Source organism: Stegodyphus dumicola, chromosome 4, assembly GCF_044657685.1.
Source record: "Stegodyphus dumicola isolate Sdum_Otavi_A_Nest chromosome 4, ASM4465768v1".
Classification (NCBI taxonomy): Eukaryota; Metazoa; Arthropoda; class Arachnida; order Araneae; family Eresidae; genus Stegodyphus; species Stegodyphus dumicola.
The window spans coordinates 218,080,524-218,108,022 of record NC_140771.1 but is presented as its reverse complement, the minus strand read 5'-3'; the positions used below and the strand labels follow the sequence as shown (position 1 = coordinate 218,108,022).

The 27,499-nt window shown below is 33.2% G+C and overlaps 1 pseudogene across 4 annotated transcripts in view; it reads right to left on the bottom strand.

Annotated features, from left to right (window-relative positions):
* LOC146997823 (eukaryotic translation initiation factor 2 subunit 2 pseudogene) overlaps window positions 1-21,504 on the bottom strand; it is a 29,178-nt pseudogene extending 7,674 nt beyond the window's left edge. The window contains exons 1-3 of one of the 4 annotated variants that reach the window (XR_015040882.1): window positions 21,200-21,503; window positions 13,457-13,531; window positions 7,466-7,561 (exon numbers count right to left, since the gene is read on the bottom strand). The product of XR_015040882.1 is annotated as a eukaryotic translation initiation factor 2 subunit 2 pseudogene, transcript variant X2 (transcript). Of the gene's footprint in view, window positions 1-7,465; window positions 7,562-13,456; window positions 13,532-21,199 lie in introns of all 4 variants that reach the window. The other 3 variants (XR_015040884.1, XR_015040881.1, XR_015040883.1) reach the window with 3 other exon arrangements.
* Window positions 21,505-27,499: the final 5,995 nt, after the last annotated feature.

Below are 27,499 nucleotides of genomic sequence, written 5' to 3'. Positions count from 1 at the left end.
TGATTCTGAAATGACGCCGCGGGAGAAATTTAATATCTTATGAGGAGAGACTTTTATTTGTGTGTTTCCTAGTTTTGTTAGCTTGCAAAGTGAAGCTTTCTGTTTGGGAGATGTGTTTTCTATAAGTAGAACACCAGATCTAAGCTTCTTAATGTTTTTTGGTTCGCCTATTGCTGATGGTACGCATTTGTTTATCAAAAAAGGTGACATTTTCTGCAGTTCGTTATTTATAACAAAGAATCTGTAGTTTTCAGTAGATCTTAACGCGGAATTAGTATTGGTTTCCTTCTGCGTTTTATCAATTGATTCAACAGTTCTTCTGTCTGTGAGAGCACGTACACTTTTGTATTGTGACCTGTTGAATTATTAATTATCATAATCTGACCAAGGTTGGTTTGAGGAAAACAATTATTTGAAGACGTCATAATATAGAAAGAATACTTTTCCGGACATAACTTTACTACCCACCATCGAGTCCAACAAGGGGATGCAGATGCCTGCACCAGTACTAGTCATGTCTATACGCTCACAGAGCATCCCTGGAACCGACCTCCACCCTTAATGAGGTGTTCAGCAGACGCTCCGATTGCTTAACCCCCAGGCCAAAAACAAACTTGACCAGCCGATTGATACATACGGGGCCAGTATGTACCACCCATTTAAACTGAAGCAGACGCCAAAGCAGTGTGTTGGGGACAGTACCTCGCCCCTCCACTAGCAGGACCCTCCTTTCCAGCCTTACGGGTTTCCACGCACGGCAAACACGCGGGCAGTTTTACTCTCAGTGAGGAGCTGAAATAAAGAGATGTATCAGTCTCTCACCTGGGAGCCTCAACCTCCAAGAAGGAAACTATACACGGCGAAAGAAAGGGAAAAGGAAAGTGAGACAGATCACTAGGGCTAACAGGATCGTGACGCCCGTCTCACCAAGAAGGTGATCCCCTGAAGGGATAGGGTACCTCGGGATTGCCACACCCGTACTAACAAGAGTGAGCCCCTGAGGGGGCCTGCAGGTTGGAGATCAAGTCTGAGTAAATCGTAATGAGGTTATTAACCATGAGAAAGTGCGGCTTTGAATACAATCAACTCAGCCTGAAAAACTGAGATGTGCAGCGAAAGCTTTCTCTGCCAAGTCATTATAACTTGGTTGTCATTGCTAAGTTTTGAAGCATAATTCATGTAATATACGTTTCTTCATATGGTACAAATACCAACAGCGTTGTGAGCAACGTGCTTAGCGTTTCAAATAAGTACGCAGTTCCAACTCAGCTAGCAACAGCTAAATTCAAAATAAAATACTCTTAAAGTAAATAATTTTTTACATTCATTATTTATTAAAGTAATTCATGAAACATATTTTTAATGGAAAAACAAAAAATGATTAAATAAATGCAAGTGCTAATACAAAGGAATAACACAAGGAATTGAAAAAGTAATAGAAATTTTTAGGAAAGAAAAACAATTTTTGCTTTTTTTTATTATACTTATCCACAAATTTATTTGTAACACTTACAACAAATTTTTATAACTACAGCAGAAACTCTCAAAATAAAAAATATTAGTATTGGGTACGTAGAAAATATAATAGTTCAGCACATTTAAAATTTTCTCTTGAAATAATATATGCTTTCATCGACAAAAAATTAGTAATTCTTAACCTTTTATCCTATAGTTGAATATAGCAATATACTTCCTTTTAAAACTTAAAACGACAAACTTTTATGGTTTGCCCTTACTCATTATACTAAGAATTTTAAAAGAATAAGTTAAGATTCTAAGTCTAACGCATCTACTCTGATAAACAACGATTATACTCGATTCGTACGCTTCGTACGATCCAATATAAATAATAAATATAACCTTTTTAGTCTAGAAGGGGTGTTAATCTCGAAACGGCATTTTGCGTCGAATCACTTTTCAGATTGTTGCTATCAAGTATTATCGCCCTGTATTACACTTAATAAATTAAATAAAGAAGAATCTACACGAATGTGCGCACGTTTCTCGCACTGTGAAAAAACAACGATAACTAGAATCATCAAATTTAGAATAAAATAGTCCTCCACCGGAACATGGGAAGTCCGAATTTGGAATTTGTTTTATTGTCTATTTCATATTTTGTAAAACTTTAACGAATTTTTGATTAAAAAACTTAACAATTTCAAAGCAAGCAGTAGCAATATTATAGGAAATACAATCCAGCGCGCGAGCCTGCCTATCTGAAATTCTAAAGATATTTTTAAATATTTTTAGCCCTATGCGGCGTTAGCCTAGCTCTCGAAACGTGTATGTGACCGTAGATCTTTGAATCTCTAGCACATAAAAACACCTTTCAGATTTCACTTATTTATTAGTCCAAACGGGCAATTTGCCCATAAGGACTATTATTTCCGTTTTGGCATTTTGCGTTGAAAACTTTAAAAGGCTGTATCATTTTTCAAATTGTTGGCACTAAATATCAAAGTCCTTTATTATATTTAAAGAAATTAAGTAATGAAGAATCTGCATAAGTGTATGTTTCTCTCATTGTGTTATAACAACGTGACCTACAGCCATTTAATTTTGAATAACGTAAGTTTCCACCAAATATGGGCATCTGGAAACCCACATTTGGAATTTGTTTTATTATATATTTAATATTTTGTAAAACTTTAACGAATTTTTTTATTAACAAACTCAACGATTTAAGAGCGAGCAACGGGGGGGGGGCTTTTTTATCTCCAGCGCGCGGAACTGTGTATCGGAAATTTTAAAGATATGCTTATTTTAAAATTATTTTGCGATATTGCTGTTGAACTGAATTTTATGTTTTAAGTGCGAAGAACATGATCTCTAGGCGGCAAGGCCATATATATACGGCCTAGAATATTTTTTGTGATACCTGCAAGAACGTATATATACGTACATATTAAAATATGTCAAAGAAATTAAGGCAATATATCGAAAGTACGCACATCCAAGTATGAAATACCAGGACAGTTTTTACATTAAAATAAAAATAATTTGTTCTCGTAGTAGTTTTGGGAAATTTTTACTTTCTTAGTGAAAACACTGACCGCTCAGAGGGTAATAAATTAAGGTAACGCACAAAACGTTAAGAAAAGACTCCTTTGGACATATAAAATCTGAAAGCTTTCAGATTTTTTTTATGTATTTTTTTATTGTCAAATTTTAATATAAAATACTTTTCAAAGTAATCTCTGTAAAATTGATTTCCTGCCAGCAAATAACTGCATTTCGTTGCTGGCTTTTAAACTTGACACACATATATTTGACGTATGTGGGTTCATGCTCGTGGATTCAAAAAATGAGGCCATAAGCTTTATTTCCTTAAACATATACTTCCAAATACATGGTTTCTTAAACTAAGATACAGATTTGTATGAAAACTGTTTCGATACAATAATGCTGGCGGTGTAAGGATTCTTTAATACGAAATCTGAATTCCATATAAAATGCAAAAATACAGATTGTTAAAATATTATGCTTTAATAAATTTCTATGCCTTTTCGCGCAAAATTTACACAGAAATTTTCGAAAATAATTTGCAGGAAAAAAAGCAAAATCTGCAAAACTTTCGATCCTTAGGCTTTTTTTAACTAACAACTTCAAGTCGCTGAATACTGGTAGTTCAGTCCGAGGTTCGAATCCCGCGAACAGGCTGGCTGCATAAGCATATTCATGTTTTATCCCATGCGTAAAGTGTGTACGAGCCACTTTCCCTCAGAAACTCCTCCACGAAGGCATCCCTCCCTTTTAGCAGATAGCCCTAGTGTGCTTTGCCGTAATCTCAATGAACCAAACTAAGCAAAATTTGGGCGTTTTGGCAAATAATGACATGACATTAAATTTGCAGTCAGCCAAATGAAAATATTAATTATGCATACTTAACGAATTTTGCAATTAAGTGTATGGAACTTATTTTATTAAATTTATTTTACCACATAAGTTTACGCTTCCAGAACCTTTTTATTAAAAGTGTTGAAACTATCATAAAATTAACTATCACATTTTGAATAATTGGAAGCACATTTCTAGAATCCATATTTAAATCTACAGGCACCTTTCTTGAACATTCTGTATAACTTTAAAATAAGACTATTTGACTCTTTTTAAGATTACAGGTACTTTTCGGTTAACGGGCGACAGTCAAAAAATTGTAAAACGTTGCCAACTGTGGTAAACTGTTTATTTCACTTCACAAGTACATTCAAAGACGCCGTTGTGAACAACCATATATCTTGTTAAGTGTGTGTGTATTTAATTATGGCAAAGCACACTAGGTCTATCTGCCTAAGGGGAGGGATGCCTTCGTGACGGACTTTCTAAGGGAAACTGGCTCGTATACACGTTACACATGGGGAAAACCATGAAAACACCCATGTAGCCAGCCCGTTCGCGGGATTCGAACCTCGGACCGAACTATCAGTGTTCAGCGACTTTACCGCTCGGCCGCTGGTGGGCCATATCTTGTTAAGAAAGAGACGAAAAGAGCGGGGAGTGAGATCCCTCATCTCGGACAAAACTGAAACTACTAACTTCATTTTACCTAGAGAAACCTACGGCGTTTCTGTCAAAAACTGAACACGATGAAGAAAATCGATGTTTCATACATCATACAAGTATGAAATTCTGCTTCTACCAATAAAACCCTAACATTTTACATACTTCTTTTATGACATTTATTCATGCAAAGTTTCTTTTTGCATAAACCTACTGTGAGCATGGAATAGAAATTTGCGGATTACTTTTGTTTATACGCAAGTTAAAAAATCAATGCAATTAATATTTCATTTAATTTTACTTTTCAGTTTTGTGGAATACATTTCTGCGCATGGAGATGTTTAGTATTAAGTACATTAATAGCTATCAAATTACTTCATACTTTTAAACCGTACTAGTGGCCAAGTAGTTAAGACCGTCGAATAGTAGTTATTCGACTCGGGTTCAAACCCAAGCGAATGGCCGGCTGCATGGTCGGTTTTCATTGCTTCCTACGGGTAATGTGAATACCAGTCAATTCGTCAAGAAATCCTCCACGAAGGCATTTTTTCCCTTAGGCATAGCTCTCATGTGCTTAGCAATATTCAAGCAACCCAATTTAACGTTATACCTTTGGAATTCCAACTATTATGGAATAGGATACTCTTAAAAAATTTGAATATCAATAATTTTCGAATATTAATATCAAAGCTGATATTAATAATTGATAAAAGTTAGCGTTCGTTTCTCGTTGATTTCAGATGAATGATAAAAAAGTATTCATCTATTTCGAATCGCAACGAGATGGTCCTTATTTAAATGCAAATTATACTGTTAATACACTGGTGTGCAGACAATAAAGACGAGGGGCAGAAAATAGCGTAAAAAAGCAATAGAATTGACTTAGGACCATACAGCATTCGCATATATGGCACATGCCTTTCAGGGAGGTGTTTACGACTCAGCCATGAAGCCACAGAATTGCCGCTGTGGATGGTCAGCAAGCAGAAGCAAACAAGAACTGCCGCAAGTAACCTTTACAAGGAGGTGCGTCGAAAGGAGTGTCGCATGCGGGCAATACTGTAAAAGATATTGTAAGGTGATTTCAACGACGGCGATTAGCTACTACAGCGTGGCATGGCCAACACAGTCCAGGAAACGTCATCTGGATGACTTGTCTGAGGTCGTGTCTTTGGGAAGTTGGAAGAAAATCAAAGTGGTCCGGGATCGTTTACAGGATCATTTGACGAACTCGGACAGCATTTCAAACAGCTTTCATTAGTGGGTGTCCAAGAGCAACAATGGGGCAGGACGACCGGTGTATTGTTCTGCAGGCTAGAAGACTGACGATATCACGTTTTAGTGTAGCCATAAGGTTGCACAAACGTGTGGTCTATATACACGACGAACTGTATAGAGTGCGCCATTAACGCATGCTCATCGAAAAGCTGGTTTTTGTACTGTCAGGAACACAAGAAATGGACACAACAAGAGTGTGATTGAGTGTTATTTTAGCCTAACGAGCAATTCTGGATATCTGAAGAGAAGGGAGCAGGGAATTACTTCTCCAACATTATCAAAAGGGCCGTTTCGGAGATCTCGTTTCCATATCAAACGGAGTTTTTGTTTGGCGTGGTATTATGCTTGGTAGCAGTACCACACACCCAAGCTTGGTACCAACTCCACATATCCCAAGGTAGGTGGGTTGACTTTTAATGGCACAAAACCTTGAAGGTTTTTATCCAGACGAATGGTGAATAAAATCCAAAATGCACAAACACACTGTATCAGATGAATTGTTGACTGTAATGCTGACATCTCCCAAGGAGGCTCAGTCATTTGTGTCTGCTATTGCACCAATGTTCTGTGTTCAGATGTGTCCATTTAGAGTTCGGACGTTCTCTTTATGGACGACAAGGCTACACCTCATCGTACAGTAGCCGTCGCAGACCTCTTGAAGAGTGAAGGTATTCCAAGCATGAATATATTACTTGCAAGTCTCCGTACCTAAACCCGTATATCAGGTACGGAACCTTCCAGAAAGACGCTTGGCAGGCATGATTAGTCGCCAGCAACGACTACGCAGCTGAAATTTGCACTACAAGAATGAGCTGCGATGCTTCAACAGCTTCTTGACGACTTCGTCTGAGCACGGTATTTTCATATTCTGAAATATCTGTATCGCAGTCATGGCCTCAAATTGTGAACACCAGTGTAATTTGCTCTCGTAAAAAACAGCTCTTGCCGAAATTTGCTGAATCAAGACTTCATTTGAAGTTACCACAAAAAAAAAAAAAAAAAAAAAAAAAAAAAAAGTTCAGTTCTACCCATCATTTAAAATGAGACTCTACATTTCATTTAAATTACCTATTCAATTGTTCTGCGTAGAGAAGAAGCTAACATTTTTTTTAAAGACATTAACTTTTAAACACTCATACTTTTAAAAAATTACTTTTGCATTTTTGCGAATCTTTTTCTTGCCAATGAATTCTATACAAATCATACATTACAAATACACATGTCACTAGCGCGGAATCTCAACCTTCAAACAATTAATTTTAAGCACAAAAATAATTAAAAATGATCAATTAAGTCGTACAGAGACTGGATTTTAAGACATAATCAAGTATTTGTTAGTTATAACAACATTCGCTTACACAATTTATAAATTTAGTAACAACCTGAAAAATATTATACTTGCGTTTTCATATCATTACAAAAAGGTACTTTCTGATTATCTGCACCTCACCGAAAACGAGGAAAAATTTATTCATGAGGCCTCACAATATACCACGCTGTGTACATAGGAAGACCAACAGCGTTAAAACAACAGCGATTTTTCGAAAAAGGTAAGTGTTCTATTACTAATATTTCTTCCTCTTTAAATTTTACTGATTGACTGCTTTTTAATGGAATCTTAGGGTGAAGACGGTTTGAAAATTCCTTTTGGCACATTAACTTGGAGAAAAATTTTGAATCTTACCAAGGGATATCTTGTTGTGGAAAGAGCCTCTTCTCTACGTGAGGTAGCCAACTAGTTTGCGACTTTTGGGTGACGGTGCGGATAATCCGAAAATACCTAAAAAGAATTGTATACTTGTGAAAGAGAGTTAAATTTTATATGAATTTGTTAATCTATTCCGAAGTTATCTTTTTCTTACAATTCACAGTAATATACAGTTGCATTCTAATTTTGTAAACATATAAGTACAATACATAGGTACACCTTGCACAAAAAAAGGGGGCAGTTCTGTATCTCCTGTTCTACTGGGCCGACTGACGAAACTTATTTTGCATTTTTCGAGTCTCAAAAGCGTGACTTAAAATACATATTGGATTTATATATTGATATATTCTTCTGACATAGGTATTCTGACACAAAATCGGACTTTTTCTGAAATGACATGCATATTTCAATTCTACAATTCATATTGTGGCTAAGTGCCAAGTTCTGTAAAAATCGAACACATAGCTTTTAAAAAACTTAGCTCTCAAAATTTTAGCTCCTCCATGTTAACTGAATTTTAAAAATATTTATTAATTTCTTTTTTTATTGAACTTAATTCATTCCTTCTTTCACAGTTCGAAATTTAGGTTCAATCCAAATAAATTCCGCAGATATTTTCTGATTTATCTTTAAAATTTGTATTTTTCATTTAATGTTAATTTTTCGAAAAATTTTTTGAATTATAGCTCATAAAATTTTTGATATCACCTTAAAGCAAGGATGAGCAAACTTCATCGGTCGCGGGCCAAAAGTCGGGGGGGGGGGAACCGTTTGGCGGGCATAGCTAAACTTTTCTAAAATTTTAAAACCAATATATATTTATTACAATTTAAATATGTTAATGAGATGAATTAAATTGCGATTTCATTTTAAAAGTTCCGTATATTAAGGTCCGAAGCGAGATGTACTGATTCTAAGGACGAGGCTTTTAATATTTCCGTCATGTCCCATGACCTTTCGCGTGCTTTAAGATTTAAGCAAAGATGGTTGAAAATATTCTGCCACGCAATTTTCTGAACAAAATAATTAAAGCATCGCCGATTGTTTCTGAAACTTTTCATTGCGAAGTTAGATTAAATATAGGAAATTATGAAGATTTCACTACCTGGTTGAAATAAATACAAACACATGTTGGAAACTTCGCAAAAATATCGAGATGAAATATTACTTAAGTAGTAAATAAGATGGTGTTGGTGTATTTAATTATGGCAAAGCACACGAGGGCTATCTGCCTAAGGGGAGGGATGCCTTTCGTGGAGGACTTTCTAAGGGAAACTGGCTCGTATACACGTTGCACATGGGGAAAACCACGAAAACGGCCATGCAGCCAGCCCGTTCGCGGGATTCGAACCTCGGGCCGAACTACCAGTGTTCAGCGACTTTACCGCTCGGCCGCTGGTGGGCCCAGTAAATAAGATGAAGAAAGAAATATGAGATAAACATCTGAGCCCAAATGCAATCTTTACATAAAAATATGCGTATGAGAAAAATATTTACACTAGTTATATATGTAAATAGTAGTTAGTGATTTTTATTGCAGTCTATATGAAAAAAAAAAGATGTTCTATAACAATAACCGATGCAGAATTTTATTCAAAGTGAACTTTACTACTTTGCATTCGTATACATTTAGTGCGTTAAATTTCACATTAAATAAATACTCACTCTGAAATGCATTGTCTACACAAGAAATACTCATCAAACAGAGTGAATTTTCGTATTCACAATGAGCATATTCAATTTATTCATATATAATTTTTAATGTTAACAATGGATATAATCATATCATATTTGTTCTGAATCTTACACTTTAAAAATCAAAAGAATGCAAGCACTGAAATAAGAAAACACTAGATTCATTGTAACACTTTCAGTCATTCTCAGATCAATTAAAAAAAATATACACCTGAATTCTCTTAATCCACATAATATGCCGTGAACATCAATCCTAATATTTATGAGTGATAAAAATCGCGAAAGTGAAATGTCAGCGATTAATCAAACTCAGAAAACGAAAGCACTAGGAGATTATCTACTATTACGTCATATGTTTATAACTGCGAAACAAACAACATACGCTCACATGCACGAAGATTTAGCGTCACAAGAGCAATAGCTGCTAATTGGTTCATTTTCGAAACCCCTCCCTCAGTGGCTAAGCTGATGTGCACTTGTGAAATATGATCCCGGGATAGTTTTGATTAAAGAGTCGAAGAAATCCAGATTTTTTTTTCCTGTCATATTTGGTGCTCTATCGATCGTAATAATAGGCACTTTGAAAGTTAAAAGAAGTTCCTGAAATTCACGAAAAACATCACATCCTGTTGTAGTTCTCTTTAAAGAACGCATGCCAGTTCCTCGGTAATTTCAAAGTTCTCCTCAACACCTTTCATAAATAATACTAATTGAGCAGTATCATTTATATCAGTGCTTTCATCCATAGCTAAGGAGTAAAATTTAAACTGGCCAATCTCTGACTTTGTGATGTCAAGTTTCTATCGATGTCTTCGATTCTACATGTCACCGTTTTTCGAGATAAAGATTACAGTCTCAAAATTATTTTTCTTGTCTGGACATAAAACATCACAAACTTGGAGCATGTATTGTTTAACGAACTCCCCATCCCTGAGAGCTTTGTAATTTTTAGCCAATATAGTACGCGACAATGTAACTTGCATATGTAGATGCTTCTTGGATACTGTGTACCTTCTTGAAAAATTTTTGTCGGCCTGATAATTTTTTACGAAGACTTTCTGCATTTTGTTATCTTTCATATTCGGACATTGCTTCTTAATTGGAATTCTTATGTTTAGATGCAAAATGACGGGAAATGTTATATTCTTTAAAGACTGCTACGGCTTCATTGCAGATGAAACACACTGGTTTATCGTTTACAACTGTAAAAAATATTTCTAGGTCCACTAATCATTAAAAGCACGACACTCTGAATCAACTTTACGTTTCTGTAATATGATAGAAAGAGATAACGCTTGTCGGTGCCAATCTACAGCTATAACTAACAAAGCACTTTCTCTTTTAGGATTGGATTATTTAATTATGGCAAAGCACACGAGGGCTATCTGCCTACGGGGAGGGATGCCTTTGTCGAGGACTTTCTAAGGGAAACTGGCTCGTATACACGTTACACATGGGGAAAACCACGAAAATGCCCATGCAGCCCGTTCGCGGGATTCGAACCTCGGACCGAACTACCAGTGTTCAGCGTCTTTACCGCTCGGCCGCTGGTGGGCCTTTCTCTTTTAACACTTAAAAAATTTAAAGCTGCCTGTAATTGCTTTTTCCGTTGATTTACGTTTTGTAGAACAAAAATAGAGAAAGTAAGGAGATCATCAGTCCTTTGAAAAAAAGGAAAGAAAAGAAATAATATTTAAACAAAGTAGGAAAGAAGATGGATATATAATATATATATTTCTTTTAATTTGCCTCGGACCAGCAAATTAAAATTCTATCCGCGGGCCGGATAGAGACTTCCGACGAGACGTAGTTTGCCCATCCCTGCCTTAAATGTATTCCTAACCACACCTGCAAAATATTAAGAGTTTTTTTATTCAAGAATTTCCAAGGTATACGTGAATTTATATATTTGAAAGAATAAACATCCAAATTTTTTGCTCGTGCATAATGAAACGGAAAAGAAATAGTTTATCATCAATTAAAAATTTCGCGAAGTGAATTATTCTTGGCGTACATTGAGAAAATTTTGCCAAGATAAATTTTTAAATCTCTGCAAGTTTCTCACCAAATTTTCTAAAATTTAATATTTAGGCATAATTTGAGCTGTAGAATCAAAATATGAGAAAAAATCGATATGTCATTTCAGAAAAAGTCAGATTTTGTCAAAATACCTATGTTAAAACAACGATATATATAAATCTAATATACACCTTAAGTCGCGCTTTCCAGAAATGAAATATGAAAATTAAATACTGTAAATCGATATGTCATTTGTCAAAATACCTACATTAAAACAATGATATATATAAATCTAATATACACCTTAAGTCGCGCTTTCCAGAAATGAAAAATGAAAATTACATACTGTCAATCGGCCCAAAAGAAAGGGAGATATATAACTAACCCCTTTTTCACTTTTTGCATGTGCAGAGGTTACTTAAAAGATCGGAAAGCGACATTAAATAATTTACTTTTATTTAATCACATAGTTTTTCTTAGGTCTGCCATCATTAATACAAACTTTAAAGGGAAAAATATAACGTATCCCAGATATCGTAAAATATTTCATATTTTAAACTGTTTTCTGTAAAATAATAATAATTTTTTTTTTTTTTTTTTTGATAGTTTGCCTGGAAACTATTTCAACTCTCTCTGTAATCTCTCAGAACTTTAGTCTGAGGTTTCAGAGCAGAAAGTTAGAACTTTTAAGTTCAGGCTTATAGCTTTAGAAATGTAGAATATTATGACATGGGTCTGCTGAACTCAAAACACAGTGACAAATGTCGCACTGGACTTCACTAAGTTTTTAACAACAAAATTAGCTATATAAAACAAAAAGCATACGCGCAACAACTGCAGAGTCAGCGCCCGGGGACAAGTGCAGATTTTGCGTCCTTTCCTTTTTGCCCATGGAGGTAAGAAATGAAGGAGTGGCCAACCAGCACTAGAAGTGAAGCACTGCTTCGAAGCTTCGGTCACCAGATGGGGTGTTCTTTGTTTACATTCAGAAGCTCGCTTGACAGTGTTCTGATAGTATTTCGACACACGACAGTTCCATACAAATCGAAAAAGGGACACTTTCACATGAAAGAAACATTCATAGTGTGTTGGATAACAGCAATTTGTATAGTTTAGTGACATTTACGTAAAAATCACATCTTGGTTATTTTTCGATAACTAACAACAGCGATTTTGATTATGAATTTGTTTTATAAAATTCTAAGCTGTTGAGCTACAAAACTATAAATTTTAACAAAAATGTTATGCTTAAAGAATAACGGTACCTTTAAAATTGTGTACGTCTTTCGATACCCTTGATAGAGTATTCGCTACTTTTATTTTATGTTTCAGACGCCAAAATGTTTTAAATAAAATAAATTTTTTTCACATCCATATATTATTGTAACATGTACCTTTTAAATTTTTTTAGAGGAGAGGCTTTACTGTTGTTCATTTTAAACTCATCATTTTAATTTTATATATCTGAAAAATAATCCCTTTGGGCTTACACATTTTACTTATTTGGGTTAATTAACAATAAAATATGGTGAATGCACAGAAATTAAAGATTTGCACATGCCGGAAACGAAAAATATGAAGTATGTATGGGAATTTATGCATGTGCTTGCAAAAAGCATGTATCTGCCTTTAACAAAATACATAAATATTCATTAAATTATTTATAAATGTATTTGAAATGAAGAATTTATTCATTTATAAACAGCTGTGAAGAAATCTAATTATTAAATGTATCTAATTTATAATGATTATAAATGTTATCTAAATATATAATAACCTTAATATTGAATTACATAATAATTAAACATAAATTGAAATCCTGTTGATAAATAGGTTATAAAACTATTTAAGCAAGAATTGTTCGTACTGGAAAGCAATCTGTTAAAAGGCATTGTAAAGCAAATGCTATGAGATGGGCACTTAAGAAAGTAATAAAGAGTTTTGGAATATGTATTGTTGAAATTAATGGTAAAAAAAATCTGATAAGTATAATTAAAAGAATTAATCCCCTTACATTTTGTAATTACTCAGTTACAACTTTTAAATAATACTTAAAAAATCCTTATTTTATTCCCTTTCAGAAATGTTCAGAGAAAGTTAAGTACTATTTAAAGTATTTCGCTAATTTCTAATAATTCTCCAATTTAGAAATGTTCAGAGAAAGTTAAGTACTATTTAAAGTATTTCGCTAATTTCTAATAATTCTCCAATTTAAAATGAACCAAATAGAGCATTAATTATAAATTGACTTACATTTTTCGATTTAAAAAATGCCTCAGAAGCCCAAAAATCTCATCAATGTTTAAGAAAGTATTTTAGGAAGAAGCTCTATAAATAGAAAAGAAATAATGCATAATTTTAATATTAATAATATAATAAACTTTGATCTTAATTTTTGTACCTTAACCGAATAAAATTGAATTACCTTAATTTTTTTTTCTAATGTAATTAACGAAAACTTGTGAAAATATTTCATTCAAGTTAAAGCCTTCTGAGAAAACTGTTCTGCGAAAAGTATAGCATTTAATTTCGTTCAGAATGAAATGTTGTTTAAAAATATGTTGTTTTCATGTACTTAGGACTCTGAAGTGTTGTAGAAAAAGAAAATATATACATTTATATGTATATTTACGACGTAATTACAAAATATTTACATCCGATCGTGTCAAAACCCATTGAACTTAATGGTAAATGACCCAATGTTTTGGTCACCATGTAGGGATCGCCAGTGCTTCAGAGCAGGGTACGGGAGAAACCTGTTTAGAGCTACTCCCTTACTTCCTACCTTCATGTTTTTGAAAAGAATGGAAAACATTTAATTCTAAAATTTCGCAACATCGACTTGACGCTCTCTGGATGCTACGCTCCCGACTTTACAATCAAATCACTATACAATTCTTTGCCATTTTAACTTCGCAGGTTGTGGTCAGGCGGGTCACCCTACGGATATCATTAGTGAACAGTCTACGTTTTCGAGCTCTATGGAATAAGTGGGAGCGTTCTTCATTTTCCAAAGAATTTATGTAGATTACACGCTTTGGCAGTTATCACAAAATGAAAATTATTTCTACCGACATATACCGAATTGGCTTTGTAACGAAAGATCATGTTGCAAAGTTTACAAAGAAGCTGGTTCAGAGGCTTGTATGTTCCTTTTCTGGATCCTGTTCAGTTTAAATTGGCATAGAAACAGACTAGTGTAATACTAAAAATTTGACAAAAAAAAAAAAAAAAAAAAACAGCAACGTTTAGTTTGGCATAGATGTTTAGATGTTGAATAAAACTAATGCTCCTGAAGAAGAGGAACATGTGTTTGACCGCCTTGGAAATCCATAGAATTTTAAGTCCTTGCCTTCTACAGCAGTCTTGGAGAAAACGGCGCTGGCACAGTTGGTGGTAAGAAAATGTGATTTATTGCCAAATGTTATAAACATCCAATAAAACAAAACTGACTACGGGAAATCATAAATCGGCAACTCATTCAAAATCTATACAACATATATTATTTAGTTATACATAGGTCTGGGATAATAAAATAATACATAGGCTTAACGTTATTATATAGGGCTGGGATTTAATAAAATATTTTATTTATTACAATACTTAATAAATAAGTAATTTATTTAAACCGTTATTAATTTATTTAATATATATTTTAATTATCGGATTTAATAAAATTACTTAAGCAATTTATTTCTAATAACTTACATAAGCATACCTGAAAATTCTATTTATTACTTAAACATACCGGAACATTAATTTTCTATAATCTGTTTCTGGTGCCAATGCCTGAAACATCAACTATAGCTTCTTTTCCGTAGATGAAAGATTGAAAATAGTAAGCAAAATGAGAATTTTACAATGAAAAACAGCTATATTGACACAAAGTAAGTATGAAAAAGCAGTTATATGATTAGATCCTTAACTGTTTGCTTCTCGATAATGCAGAAAAGCGCCAAATATACTTTCTCGCCAAAGCCGTTTTGAAAGCAACCCCGAATTTTACTCAAAATCTGTTTGGTTTAGTTATTTCTAGCGTCAAGAGCTTAGGTTGGTAGTATTCTGTCAATTACATTATAAATGAAACTCAGTACAACAGTCCAGAATTTAATCAAATTCTTCTTTTCATGAAGCATATATATCTTTAGGAATAGTAATTTTTATCTCAAATTGGATTTCGCAACATTTACGTTTGGTGCCAAATCATGCCCCGTTTACTGTATTTACGATTATAACATTAGCTTCTAAATTAAAGCATCCTTAAATGTAAAATTTGTACTTATGATCAACTCGAATGGCTTGCATACGACTTCTCTCTGTACTGTGGAACACATCTTGAAATTATTACCTTTTTGCGCTATCTTTAAAGCATAGTTAAGCTAAAACTAAAAGTACAATCTAAATTTGAAACATCCCGTGTTGTAAAACATTTAAATTTTCAGTTAATTTTCTTTATTCATTTAAATACATACTATTTAAAAAATTAATTTGTAAATGTAAACTGAATAAGTTTTTAAATATACAAATAAAAAAATAAAACACAAAGAAGAAATAATAATAATTAAAAAAACTGAAAGGTTTCAGATTTTTTAAGTCCAAAGGGGTATTTTTTTAACATTTTGTGTGTTATATTATTTAGTAAATATCATGTTCTTCGCACTTAAACCATAAAATTCAGTTCAAGAGCAATATCGAAAATAATTTTAAACTTATTATCTTTAGAATCTAAATAGATTATCTTTAGAATTTCCGATACACAGTCTCACGCGCTGGAGATAAAAATTATTTTTTATGTACAATCTTGCCATTGTCGCTTTGAAATCCTTGAGTTAATCAAAAATTAGTTGAAGTGTTGCAAAATATGAAACCGATAATAAAACAAATTTCAAATTCCAAATTAGGGCTTCCAGATGCCAATATTGGGTGGAAGATTACGTTATTCAAAATTTGATGGCTCTAGGTACCGTCGTTTTATCACAATGTGAGAAACATACATACAATTATGCAGATTCTTCATTATTTAATTTCTTCAGATACAATGCAGGGGCGATAATATTTGGTGGCAACAGTTTGAAAATTGAATCGGACATTCAGAGTGATTCGACGCAAAACGGAAACAATAGTTCCTTTGGACTAATAAAAATAAAATTAATATAATTCATTTCTAGATTAGCTGCGTAGCTTTAGCGTTTAAATCAGGCACGTGTATACACTCGCCTCTACTTCGGGGGGGGGGGGGAGGAGAACGCATTTGTAAAACTGACATACACACTTTTCATAACTGATTTAACATACATTGTGTGACTTTATGCTAGTTTATTACTCAGATAATTTTTCTTTTGCATATGTCTAAAATATTTTATACAATTTTACTCTGTTCTACCTGAAATAAACGCACGACAGCCAAACCTAACGCAGGTTTCTCGAGCTTTCTCTCGAGATCTTCTGGATGAGATTTTTCGCAGTCACTCCCTAGAGCAAAAATTTTTATAGAAAATTGTAAGGCATTTATGAAGTTTAATAAATTGTACACACGGAGCCAGAATGTGAAACCAAACGATTCACTCTGAAAAAGAATGAGGCAGTTCTGTATCTCCCGTTCTACTTGAAAGGTGGCCAACCAGCAGCCAAGCGGTAAAGTCACTGAACGCTGGTAGTTCGATCCGAGGTTCAAATACCATGAATGGGCTATAACTGCATGGACATTCACGTGTAACGTGTACACAAGCCAGTTTCCTTTAGGAAGTGCTCTGAGGGCCTCTCGCCTTAGACAAATAACCCTGGAGGCTTTGCCGTAATCCCATAAAACAAACCAATCTACTGGATCGATTAATGAAATTTAACTTGACGCTTTTCATGGCTAAAAGGCGCGACTTATGACATACGTATATTAGATTTTTATATAGCATTGTTCTAACATAGGCATTTTGACATATAATCGGATCCTTCTCTGAAATGACATACCGGTTTTTTCATATTTCGATACTACGGCTCAGATTATGACTAAGTGCCCAGTTTTGTAAAAATCGCACAAGTAGTTTTAAAAAAATTAGCTCAAAATTTTAGCTCCTTAATGTTAATTGATTGAATTTGGTATATATATTTAATTAATCTCTTTTTTATTAAACTTAATTGATTCCTGCTTTCAGAGTTCCAAATGTAGGCTCATTCCACACAAATTTCGCAGATATTTTCAGATTTATTTTTAAAATTTCTATTTTTCAGTAATTTTTCGAAAAGTTTTTGAATAGCCTATGAAATTTTTGATATCACCTAAAAGTAGATGCGTTTCTAAGCATACCCGCAAAAAATATTTTTTTTTTTTTTTTATATATATATTCAAGATTTTCCAAAGTTTACGTTAATTTACATACTGGCACGCTTTGAAATTTGGCATATTTGTTATAAGTGATGATAACGCCAAATGTGATTTATGCACTTTGTTAAAATTATTTGAAAGAATACACGATCCACCTTTTTTCTCGTTCCTTGATAGAAAAGGAAAGGAAAATAAGTTATCATCAATTAAGAATTTCGCGAAGTGAATTATTCTTGGCGCTACTGAAAAAATTTCGCGATGATAAATATTTTAATTACTTGGTTACTTTATCTTACAAAATTTAATAAAATTTAATATAAGTCATAATTTGAGTAGTAAACTCGAAGTATGAAAAAAAAAAAAAAAAAAAAAAAGACGTCATTTTAGGGAAAGTCCTATTTTGTGTCAAAATACCTCCTACAACAATGCTATATATAAATCTAATATATATATCATAAGACGGGCGTGTCAATCGGCTAGTAGAACGGGAAATATAAAGCTTCCCCCCTTTTTTGTGTGGAAGGTGCATCAGGTGAATTATCAGCAATGAAAACATATTTCATTAATTACAGTTCCGCTGCTAATATTAATAAAAATATTAAGTGTACATATGGTTATACATTAAATGCATTTTATTAATATTAACGAAGCATACTGCCAAAAACAAAGTAAAAATTTAAATTATTAAATCATGCATTTTAAAATATTTTTAAACATTCGGTTTATTAGATACACAATGGCTCACATTTGTTTTCGAAGACTTGTATTTTTGAAGTTTTTTAGAATAGATGTTGTAATAAATATTAAAACAGACTCCAAATTTTTTTTTCTAGTAACGTATTTTTTCCTCTATTTTAAGCCTTGTTTGTTACAAAATAAATACGGAAATACTTCTTGTAATAAAATAATTCAAAACCTTATAGTTCATAATTCACAAATACTCCTTGTAATAAAATAATTCAAAACCTTATAGTTCATAATTCACAAACTATTAATTTAGGCACTCGAAACTTTTGTTCAGATGTTTTGGTAGATGAAATTTCTCGTCATTTTTTGTTATTAAATGAAAATACTTCACATTATCGTCCGCATTTGCATATTATTACTTGTTTAGCAAAATGCATTAACAGTTCCATATTTGGAGGGAATATGGCAAGACGCTGCAAACTAATCATTACGTTCTGTTAGAAACTTTTCATCATTTTAAAGATGTTAAAAATATACGAAATATCCAAAACATTCTTGACGTAAAGCGTTCGACTATTTTTTTAATGTTATAAAACGATGAAAATTGCGTGGTACTGTTGAAAATGAACCGAAATCTAGACCACATACAACCAAACTAATACGAAGGAATCTGAGATACGTCTCACATAAAATCAAATCAAACCCAAATATTAGTACTACGAAACTTAAGCGGATTTAGAAGGATAATTTCAAATTAAAGTTGAAGGATAATTTCAAATTAAAGTTATCTTGAAACTATTAGAAGAATTAGTACAGCATCTAGATACAATGGGCGATCAGCAAGAAACAAATTTTTCAACAAGAAAAATACGCCTGACGCTCGCAGAATCTATGGTAAGCTAGGATTTATCATATTAAAACAAAGCCATGATTTATCATATTAAAACAACGTTACATTTGCAGATGAGTCACAAATTAATATAGTTGGGACAGATGAGCGAACTGCTGTGTGGCGACAGATGAATCACAATTTAATATAGTAGTTAGGTCTGATAAGCGAACTGCTGTATGACGAACAGCCAAAAAACAATTTGAATCCAAAAAAACTGATTGCCTGCAGTCAGGTATGTGGTTTGAGTATATAATGGTTTCGGGTCTTTCGCTGCCTTTGGTATGGGTAATATAAGGTTTTATAAAAATTAATTATGGATGTCTGTAAAATTAATTATGGATGTCTGTATCCAAACTGTTATTATCCAATACGCGTGGGCAAGTTTTCTTGAACATGCTTTCAGGTTTTCACTACAATATAAACATTTGTATTGAAAACCTGAAATCATGTGTAACAAAACTTGTAATGCAAAATATATTCAAGTTCTATCAAAATCACGTATAAAGTTGTTTAACAGTAGACGTGGGAAAAAATAAAACTTATTTCGATAACATTTGGTAATCGATATTTGCAAATGTGGCTGGGAAACGCAAAGGTCCGAAAACAAGTATGAGCCACTGTATGAAAAATAGATTTAAAATATTATGCTCTGCCTAATGGCAGCATTCTGATAACTGGCTGTGCTCGAGGAAGCACTATATATTTAAATTAAAGGTCTTATTTTCCGCACAGAATATCCTCACATCGTGGGCCAACGTTTATTTCTTTTCTAGACACTCTGCACTAGGTGCAGAAAGTACGTTCCATCTTACTGGAATCAACTCATCATTAAAGACACCCTACTTATAATATATTGGTAAAGGCCGCACTAGGCCGATTGCCTCTTAATTGTGTTACGACATAGACATCCGCACAGAATAGCGATTGAATGATACTATACACATGGTAACGGAAACATAACAACTCTAATCATTTCTATCGTTAAAAATGCGAACAACACTTGAAATGTTAAATAAAGTAAAAACGTACACAGTATTATTTGTGTTAATAAAAAGTCTACTTACTGAAATATTCAAAAATAAAATTAAAAAAACTTCAGTGAATCGTACATTGCGAATTTTTTAACTAAAGAATACTTGAAATAATCTCCTTTCATGTAGTAGCGTCATTATACATAAATGCTAGAAGAAAAATATGAACTTAACACCCTTCACTAACATTTAACAGAAATTCGGGCAACAACATACCCAAAAATTCAGACCATAAACAACAAAAAATGCACAAAACTGAATAAAATTAGCAATGAATTTGTTGCATTTTGTCAAGATTTCCCACGCTTTTTTTAACAGATCGCTGCTACGTTTAAAAACGTTTCTACCTATTAGGTAAAAGGTACTAAATGAGAATTACTTTTAAATTATTTAAAATGGTGATCGCAGTAATTCTTTTCGTTTTTTTTTTTTTTTTTGGATACACTCCTCCCAAATAAAAAAAAATTACTTGGACGTTTATATATATATATATGAAATCGGAAGTGCTTTCACTTATTTACTTTCACAGAAGGATTTATTAACTGATATCAATTATTTGTACAAATACAAATATGCAGCTAATATTACTGTATGACATAGGTTAATTGATAAGAACATAAATAATCTGTTATTATAATATAGGCCTACTGATAAAGACAAACAATCTAATTAATTAATGGTTAATGTATGCAACTCATATACATTAATCTTCATAAGTAGAGCATTTGGACTTCTTTACATAATCTTTTTTACTATTTAAATATTTGCTTTCATATCTTGAAAACAACAGAACACTTATGTTTTAGCTAAACCTTTATTTATAATAATTGATATAAAGATATACTGATATTCGTACAATATATTAAAAAAAAATTTTTTATCAGTATTTATAATTCTAAATTTAAAATAATGAAATGGAAAAATTGTTTATTACTTAAAACAGTACTTCTCTCAAAAATTGATATCACTTAGTTTCAAATAACCGTCAAATTTAAGGAATATGTAACGAATAGACAGCTTAAAAGAGTAAATTCTGAGAGTAAAAAAATAAAGGAAGGTACTTTTACCTTTTCAATAGCAAAAGAAGTCCTGTGTTTACAATTTCCGCCACAGTATTTAAAAACACGCAGTTTTTTTAAGTATTCTGTATACAGTACATCAAATTTACTCACAGACTGAACATTCCACAATATGTAAACTAAGAAGATAACGAATTTCCAGCTCTAGGCATTTTTTATAAATTTTGTTATCAGCAGAACATGTGAGTTTAGATGTTCTCCAATCGTGAGATTAGACGAAAACACCGGAACTGATGAAACTATTGGATTTATTTGCATGGGCGGGAAATAACCATCGGATGATGCAATACGCGCGGGGATTGCATTTGTTTCTAAAAAATCAATTCAGAAAGCAAGTGATGAAATCTCTTCGCCATGCGCAAAAAGCGTCTTTACCTCTCCATGCGCATAGATCGTCTGAGCATGCGCAAAGGGTTTCGTTTTTGCTGCAAGAGAAATTTTAGTAGCTTACGTCTTAAAGCATAGTGCTGTGAAAAATTTGATCCTTCACACACAAGTTTCATTGTTTAAATTTTACTTACTTATATTTTGGTTTGATAAATGATCTTTTTAAATAAACAGCATTTCTTGTTCCTCTAGCAGTCGCAGAGACAAGTGTAATAATAAATTGTTGCTTAGAAATCTGCATCAGATTTTTCTGTTGGCAAATACTTTTTTTTTAAACAGGGTTTTTTTTTTTTTTTCTTTTAAATTTCAGTATGACTGCGTTATCATTGTATAACGCTGCATGATTCAAAGTTCGTAAATAGTTTTAACAAAATTTTAGAACTTTTTTTTTATTATTAAAGAAATTATGGGGTGTAATTTTTGGTTTGTTTAGATAATTCCTTTCATTCAATCCAAAATTTAGCATTTAAGAGATCTTTTAATTATTTACGTTTTCAAAGAAGCAATTAATTACTGATAACCATTAAGAACTCGTAGTGCAAAATTTTACCATTGTAAGAAATATTTCATTTTTATGCATTCAAATATTGTCCATATCAGGCATGCCCTGATGTTACTTACATTCACCTAAATCAGTTTCGCTTTAAAATTTCAATTCAACATTGAAAACAAATAAAATAATAAAAGCTTCTTGCGTGTCAGACTAGATATATTAAATCCAAGATATTTAATCTAATTTTATTTAGGGCACACACAAATACATGACGACAAGAATACACTTATAAATTCAGTTATAATATATAGTTAGTTCTCACTTAACAAAATTTCATCGTTCCACATTGTTCGCAGTACCCATCACTTGCCCTCCCCCCCCGATTGATCAGGGGTTGATTCAAAATTCACATTAATACAATTTTAAACGAAAGAGGTTCTTACAATGTACAATACAAACTATTAAAAATTAAAACATATAAAAGAAACTACACTTATTAACTATATAAACAGAATCATTCACCTTTAAACAATTTACAAAGTTACCTGTAACGAGAAATAACATGGATAGTAAATTGACCATTTATAATTTTCATACATGTTAGCACTTTCATCATAGATCTGTAATAATCCTGTAACAAAAGTATAGATTAATAAACAAGTAAATTTATTCATTGATTTCGAGATTATATAAAAGTTGCACAGGTCGTTTAATGACTGAAGTAGCTGTCTTAATTTCACAAGATCTTACTTTTCCATCTTTGCCAGAAAATACTGCTACAACTCTTCCCAATTTCCAAAAGAGTATAGGTAACTTATCATCGTTAATTAATACAATATAAAAAACTCTACATTCAGTAATTTTACCTGTAGGCTTGACACAGTGCATCTTAGCATCAAAATATTCTTTTACCCATTTATTCCAAAACCTATTTATCAATCTTTCCCGACAATTAAACCTTTTAATTAACATTCTTCTACTGACTAAGTTAGAATCAAAATTAAGCCTGGCAGGAGGCAAACTATTCACTTTGCGCCCGAATAGCATATGAGCTAGAGTTAAAGGCACAGGTTCTTGTAATTCAGAATAAACAGAGTTAAGCACACCTTCAATTTCAGTAATTTGAGTCTCTAACTCGGCTCGAGATAAAGCAGTTTTTCTTAAAGCTAATTTCACAGATGAGATCAGTCTTTCGTAGAAGACATCCCATCACGCAGCTTTCTCAGCTATGTCACCATTGGATTTTGTGGGTTTGAAGTCTTTTACTGTTGGATGACTAATGGCAGTCCACAAATTTTTAGTTCAAGTTCCGATTGCTTAAAAGTTTTTGCGTTATCCATCAAAATTTGAAAACACAGACCTCGACGAGAAATGATTCGTCGGAAGACAAGAAGAAATGCTTATGCGTTCATGCTGCCAGCAAACTATAAATGCAGAGCTCATTTTACTCCGCAAGTAAACAACAAGAAGTAGTTTTTCTCTTCACTGTCTTTGGTATAAAGTGATCCACCAAAATCTATGCCTACTACATGAGGTAACTCTTCTATTCGATTTACTGATAAAGAAGCAGTAACTTGCACACCAGAAGAAAAATTGAATCGTTTTCACTAAACACATTTTCTTAGGATATTTTTAACAATTTGTCTCCCTCTAATTATCCAGTTTCTTTCGCGCATTTCTATCAAAGCTTTAGCAATTCCACCGTGAAACACTTTGCTGTGTGCATCCCACACTGACAAATTCGTAAACGGATGTTTTTCCGGCATAATAATCGGATGTTTTAGCAGGTAGGTAAGTTTTGACTTCTGGAGTCTTTCGCTAATATGCATTATCCCATCCTCATTAAGAAAGGGATTCAGTTCCAAAATACACGAAGTCTTTGAAATTGTTTTGCCCTGTGTTAAACACTACAGCTGTTCCACAAAAACTTCTCTTTGAGCAGTTTTTATCCAAATCATTTCAGCATCATAGTTCTTCAGCGCTTGGTTTTTCACATCACCTGGTTTTATTTCTAATGGTGCATATGAATCGGAGAACCCGACTGGTAACACGATATAATTTTCTCAAACTACTATATTTATTCAAACCTAGTAAAGGTGTTGCATTCGACTGAGCTTCGCACACAAACGATGATGTTCCTTAAAATTTAGTTCTTTTTTCGCAATATACTTTTGGACAATTTTTGGTACAAATTTCATAATTAGAGCCTTTTGGCCACTTCTTTTTCGTCCGCAGAAACCATTCTGGACTTTGCAGCCAAAACCGGATTGGACTTGAATTTTTCCACGGTCACTCCTCGAGATATGCAATATGCAGGATTATTGTTCCCTTTACGGTCATGCCAATCAGCAGGATCAGTTCTAGACTGGACTTCGGATACTCAGTTCGATACAAAATGTTTCCATTTCGAAGCTTTTTCTTTAATCCAATGATGTGTGATTAAAGAATCACTCCACAAATATACGCTAGAAACAGGAAATTTAAAATTTGTTTTCAAATATTGGAAAAGTCTAGAAGCAATAACAGCTTTCATTAGTTCAAGCCTGGGTAGTGTTAACCTTTTCAGTAGCGCAATTCTAGATTTCGAAGGCCCACCAGCGGCCGAGCGGTAAAGACGCTGAACACTGGTTGTTCGGTCCGAGGTTTGAGTCCCGCGAACGGGCTGACTGCATGGGCGTTTTTGTGGTTTTCCCCATGTGTAACGTGTATACGAGCCAGTTTCCCTTAGAAAGTCCTCCACGAAGGCATCCCTCCCTTTAGGCAGATAGCCCTCGTGTGCTTTGCCATAATCGAATAATCCTAATTCTAATCCTAGATTTCGCAGTGATAAAACTGATGTAACTACAATCGTTATTTAGCACATAACGAAATTAAGCAACTGCTTCGAAAGCTTTAGGGCTAGCATTCGAAAATATATGCAGTTGTAATTGTTTTACTAAATTGAATGAAAAGGAGAAATACTTTCTTTTGGTTGTCAAATCTTTCAAGAGAGGAATCTGAGAGCACCAATTTTCCCATTTTTTCGTACTTTCAATTTTCTCATTTTTCCATTATTACCATTTTTTCTATTGGATTGTGAATTTTAAGTTTGCTGACATTATTGGCACTTTGGTTTTGGAGACCAGAGAATTGCGAAATTAGTCTTTCAGTGGCCACGTGGCATAGACTGTTGAACACTCTTCGATTGTTCGTATTCCTTTGGTTTTGTGTGCTTTTCTCTTTTTTGCAACTCCAATTCATTTATATATCTACTTCAATTTGAATTAGAAAATCTTCCCCGAATGCATCTTTTCCCCGCAGATAACCCTCGCGCGCTTTAAAATAATCAACTAACCAACCAACGAACGAAACATGAGTGTTTCAATTTGGATATAAAATTTTTCTTATATTTAACTATCATATAAATAATTTTCTGAGGGAAGTGTATAAAGATAAAATTGTATTTGAATTTCTCCTAAATAATTTTAATGTGTTGAAAAGCTATCGAAAACTAAAAAATAAAAGGAAAATTCTTCACAGCAAAATAAAATGTAAAAGAAAAGTAAAATTTGTACTGAAATCTGGTCATAAAAAGAGAGTATGGTAAACTTGTGCTATTCGCCAATCCTCTCTAAAATAATAAAGCCCGGGAAAAGATCTTTTCCGTGATTAACACTAAACCTACTGCTAAATACGTACATAATACCCATATGAAAAAGAAGAAACATTCCTTTTAAAGCATTTGTAGCTCTAGTGGTAATTAACAAAAAAAAAAAAAAAAAAAAAAAAAAAAAAAAAAAAAAAATTGATTAGTTTTTATAACATTAAAATAATTTCACAATATTTGATCTACTTGTCTTTTATTATCGTTGCATCTGTCAATTCTCGCGTAGTTTTCGTTTTGGCGCACTTATAGATGCATTAATTCCAGTCCTTGAAGCGCATTGTCCAGAAATGTGTTCTCTTGGCTTTGAGTAAGTAACGAATGTGGAGCGTGAACGATGATATAAAGGGTGGGGCAAATAAAAGTGGCCCGGATAGTTACTCTGTTTTCCGAGCCAATTTTATTTGCCCCACCCTATACAAACTCCATGGTTCAGGGAAACATTTAGTGAAATACTTTTAGCAACTTGAGTGTTAAATTCATGCGAATATTTATTAATATGAAAAAAATTTAGAGTTGACAATGTTAAGATGTTTAAATTTATGTACTTGAACAAAAGAAGTGTTTAAAGAAAACTACAGTATATATATTCTATATGTTATAAAGTTGGAGTGAATAAACTATGTTACAAAAAATTATCTTGTGATACTAACTGAGTTATTTGAGTGGATTATTTTTCCATTTGCAGTTGAAGTTTGTAACACGTAGGATAGAAATCACTGGCATTGGTTTGTTTTGATTATGACAAAGCATGCAAGCATCAAACTTCCTTATAGCCAGAATATATATGCGAATTCATCAGTGCAGAAAACACATGTTCATACCCTACTAGCGGGCTGAAGCCCGCTCCCTCAGGGAATGGATGCTTTCGTGTTATTCGAAAGTTGGACTGAACTGCCAGTGTTCAGAGGATTTGCGTGGGCTTCGCCCGCTCTATTTTCGTTTGCATCCAAAAGATACTGCATAAACGATACACATGCGTAAAATCACGAAAACACACATGCAGACAGCCCTTTCGCCGGTATTCAAAACTTGGACCGAACTACCAGTGTTCAGCGGTTTTGCGCGGGCTGCGCCCGCTTTATTCATGTATGCATCCAGAAGATACTGCATATACTATATACATGCGGAAAATCACAAAAGCTCCCATGCAACCAGCCCGTTCGCTGGGATTCGAAAGTTGGACCGAACTACCAGTTTTCAGTGACTTTACCGCTCAGCCGCTAATGGGCCGTTCTAGAAACAGTAACCGCGAAAATTTACGGGTTTGCTATTCAAACAATAGATTCGTTATTAAAATTCCTTTATTTTTTATAAAATTCAACATAATCACACACAAAACTGTATCAGTATTATATATTAATGTAAATAATAATTTATAATTATTTATAATAAGAAAAATGCATTAAAGTAATTGCAATAAACTGGAGTCATTGTATCAAAATTTTAAATAACATCAGAAAATTACACCAGTTAGAACAAATTATGTTCTTTCAAACATTATTTGTTTTCATGGGAAGAAATCTTGCGTTCAACTGCTTTTAAATTTACTTGGATCATAAATTTTTAATTTACTTGGATCATACTTATGAGTTTTCATATGAGACACTTTCAACAGAATTGCCTTCGAAATACAAAGACTATTTGAGAATGAAGTTATGACAGATCATTTATAATCATTTGCTATATATAGGTTAAAGGGTTGGTCACATCAAGTAACTAGAAGTAGATTTTTTCACGAATAATGCTATAATCTTGAAGCTGG